This window comes from Orycteropus afer, unplaced genomic scaffold, assembly GCF_000298275.1.
Source record: "Orycteropus afer afer isolate SDZICR_OR568_19922 unplaced genomic scaffold, OryAfe1.0 scaffold00096, whole genome shotgun sequence".
Taxonomy (NCBI): domain Eukaryota; kingdom Metazoa; phylum Chordata; class Mammalia; order Tubulidentata; family Orycteropodidae; genus Orycteropus; species Orycteropus afer.
In genome coordinates this window covers 2,294,370-2,298,825 of record NW_006921683.1, presented here as the reverse complement: position 1 = coordinate 2,298,825, position 4,456 = coordinate 2,294,370, and positions in this window count along the sequence as shown.

Sequence of the window (4,456 nt, the reverse complement as noted above, 5' to 3'; positions counted from 1 at the left end):
GTATAGCAGGGATCGTGGAGCTGGTGCGGCATTGGGCAGTGTCTTGTTCTGCTGTGCATGGGGTCACTATGGGTCGGAAACGACTCCACGGCAGCTAACAACAACAACATGATAATGAAACTGAGTAAAGTGTTCCTCAAGAATGTGGAACAGTATCTATTCTAAGGTGGAATTGAAACCGAGTAAAATAAAAACTATTTCCCCCACCGTGGCACCAGATGGGAATAGATAAGTAAAGTAAATTACCCCCAACTATATTTGCACCACGGGCAGGTGAGTATTCGTTCCTTAAAGAACTGAATGGAAAACACTCCTTCCTGCAGATGATAGACTGATAAAAGTATTTTAGAAACAATTTGTAAATTAACTCTGGCCCGGGGGCATGCATAATAGGGCAAAAAGGAACAAAAGTTAATTGCGGATCTTCTCCCCTCTGCCCAAGCCCCTATTAGATGATAACAGGAATTTAGAGTGACTCATCCATTTCATGTTCACACCCCAAATTCCTCAACATTTTGTGAATATGTACAGCCCCTCTCCTGAAACCTACAAAGGCTGTGTTTGGATGGCATCTATGGGAGTCAGATCTGGGTACTAAACTACTCCTACTCCTTGCATTGCCGCTTTGCAATAAATAATTTTCTCTCCTCTCAATCTTGGTGTGGTAACTGTTTTAGCCTGACTGCAGTAGGCAGGGACCCGCATTTGGTCTGATAACAATTAGGAATTTGGGGCGTGAACGTGAAATGGATAAATCACACTAGTTTCCTATTATCATCTGATACGGGCTTGAGCAGAGGGGAGAGGGTCTGCAATTAACTTTTGTTCCTTTTTGCCTATTGTGCATTTCCCCAAGCCAGAGTTAATTTACAAGTTGTTTCTAAGATACTTTTAGCAGTCTATCATCTGCAGGAAGGAATGTTTTCCATTCAGTTCTTTAAGGAACTGAATACTCATCTGTCGGTGGGAAAATAGTTGGGGGTAATTTAGTTTACTTATCTATTCCCATCTTGGTGCCAGGGTAGGGGAAATAATTTTTACTTAGTTTTACTTAGTTTCAACTACAAAACATCACTATATAAAAATCATGAGGGAAGCATCGTTTGGCTTATATCACAAATATATAAAATCTAAAAGCATTCTTCTTGTCTATGTATTCTTGTAATTTTTTATCAGTTTTTCTCTTCTTTTTTTATACACATCTATAACCTTTAGCAATTTTGATAACAGAATCTTCATCACATGATTATGCTTCTTGTTAATCTCTTACCATCCCGTTCCTTTAAGTAATAAAGCATATTATATGTCACACTACCCCATCTCATAATCTTGGCAAATTGTCACCAAGGCCTTTGGCATTACACAGAAATCCCAGGACTTTGCATTGTCTCCTCCTCAGCCACCATTCCCTTTCTTGAATTTTCCAAATTTGTCTCCATGCCCTTCTCTTCTCATTCTATACACCTTCCTTCCTTCATCTTAGTCACACATCCATGACTTTGAAAAACACTCTATGTTTCAATTTCCTGGCTCTATATTTCCAACTCAACTTTTCTTCTGAACTTTAGACATTTGTATAACTGCCTTTCAGGAAGCAATGTGCAGACTCCTTAAAGTCCCCTCAGTCTTCCTAGATCATCATTGTTCTTTCCATATGAATTCTTCCTCCTATGAGATTAAAAACCTGGAGTCACTTTATATTCTTTATTTTTTGTTTTCCACCTTATTATATTGGCTCCCAACCTCTTTTAATTTATCTCCTAAATATTTCTCTTTATTAGACTCTAACCCAGGGCATTTCAATTCTGGTGAAAATGCTCTGAAGATCTTTTTAAAAATATAATTCCCAGACCCCACCACAGAACAAAACTGAAGAGCAATCTCTCAGTTGGGCCCAGACATTGGTCTATTATAGTTTCACATATGGTTCTAATATGCTTCAGGACAAGAACCATTCTACTCCTTCACAACACTATCACTGTCCTCTTTTTGAATCTCAATGTCTATCACCTAGATTTTTGTGACATAAATAAATAAATAATCTCAATTTCTTTTTCAAAATGTTTCATTAACTCTTTATTGTACAAAAAAATAAAATGTTAAATTCCTTAGTGTGACAAAAAAAAAGATTTTTGTAAACCTATCCCCTCCACTTGCTATTTCTTCAGTCTTTTGTCCATAATTCTTTTCTCAGATACTCTCTGTATCTTATGTTCAACAATAAGGAAAGCCATGTTTTCCCCAAACATAAGAAGCTCTTTCTTGCTTTTGAGCTTTTTCAGTGCTTGTTAGAAGTGATATATTGATATTTCAGATGGTTTTAGAGTCAGAGAATCCAGACTCAAAACTTCCTTTGGCCAATCATCCCTTTCTGAGATTCCTAAGGGAACAACTAAAAATTAGAATTTAAGGTATAAATTTATTACTAGCCAGACAAAATCTTGATGATTTTTATGGATTGAATTGTAACCCTCTAAAATACATGTTGAAATTTTACCACTGTACCTGTAATTATGACCCAGTTCAGAAATAGGAAACTTTTTTTTGTTATGTTAACGGAGGCCATACCAGAAGCATAGGATGGATGAGTTCTAAACCTGAAAGCTTCTAAGTTAAGAAAATTATAGAATAGACACAGAGACACATACAGGGTTAATAGGAAGACAGATGACAAAGACAGATCTAACTACAAGACCTGGAATACCAAGAATTGCTAACAGACACTAAAAGGTGAAATGGATAAGGATGAACCACTCCTAGAGCCCTAAATTCAGACTACTAGCCTCCTGAACAGTGACAGAATAAAGTTCTATTCTTTAAACTTACTGATTTGTGATATTTCCGTTTCTTCATCACTAGGTAAAGAAGACAATGGCAAAATCCTGGGTCCTTGTAAACTGTGCTTGAATATGTAGCTGAAGATCAAAGTGAAATAGGTACTTTTTTTTGCCACTAAGCCCTGATCTCAATGCCAGAGAGCAACCATGTCTAGGGAACCAATTCCTTTCAAAAGTTCACGCTCTTGTATCATTAAGAGAAAGAACATAGTTTATTGCATTTGACTACTTGCTAAGTGATCAGCGTTAATAAAGCCTTCACCTAAAAACACAACAACAATGCAAATATGGTTTTATTTTTTTATCATAGCTCATAATTTAGAGGTAATCAGTCCATGACTGTCAGGGCAGTTACCTCTATTTTTCTGCTTTATCAATTTCAGCAGGTGAGTTCTGTCTTCCAGAGCACCACATGGTGACAAGGCATCTACTGTGATTGTAACCATTATGTTCACAACTCATGCAAGAAGAAAATGGAAGGAAGATGGGGAAGGAACCAAAGAACAGCTGTAGCTGACTATTTTCTTTATAGAGATGTCACAGAAGCCCTAACCAATAATTTTTGCTTATGTTTCCTTGGCCACCCTTATCTTTAAGGGAATCTGAGAAAGATCATCAGGAAAGGAGAGTTCTGACTAGTAAGCATGATGATGAGGATATCTATTAGTTGGACAACTACAAGTCTCTGCCACAGGTAGAAAGATTGTCAGGCCTCAGGTCCGCTTGGCTTATTTCCCCAGACCCACTGCATACAACGAAAGATAAACATAAACAGTGTGAGGCCTGAGTCCTAAGGAATGTGGGGCCTGAGTCCTAATGCCCTCCAGGTAATTCTTCAACCAGAAGGCTTTAGTGCCGGGAATTCCTGCATGTCCCCCCACGCCTCAGAGCTTTACCTGGCTCCAGCACGTCTCCCACGTCTCAGGGCTTTACATCCCCTCTAGGTAATTATTCCTTAACCAGACTTTAGTGCTTGGGATTCCAGCATGTCCCCCCATGCCCTAGAGCTTTACCTTAAACCCACTAGTAACAACCAATCATTTGTACCCCCTTTGCCTTGGTGTTACTCCACCCTGTATTTTTCCTATAAAAATGTAATTGTAGGAGAGCATGGGGTCTTTTGCCCAAGCCGCTGCATCGGTGTAAGCTGAGACCCTAGCTTGAGCTAGCTAATAAACTTTCCTTTTGCTTTTGTGTTATCGTGTCAGTGGCAGCTTCCTCACCCTGACATTCCTTTCAAGACCTGAGTCTAATATTTGGTGCATTGGCCGAGAAAGGAAAAGTTCGGAACGGGTGAAGTTGCCTGCGATAGAGGAGAGTTCAGGGGCCGGCAGGACCAGAATACGTCCTTTGTGTAAGGATACTGGTCCATCAGGAAAGGTTGGAAAGTTCAGGAGCCGGCAGGACCAGAATATGTCCTTTCCATAAGGATACTGGTCCATCAGGAAAGGTTGGAAAACTGACGGATGCGCCGGATTGGGAAACCGGCGGACGCGCCAGAGGAGTTGGGGAAGGAGACCTTCCCCAACCAACAGGCAGGCTGTGAGCACTTTTTGGTAAGAGCAGCCCCCTTCAGGGGAGGGGCAGAGGCACCTCCAATCTGTGGTACTGGAACGAGA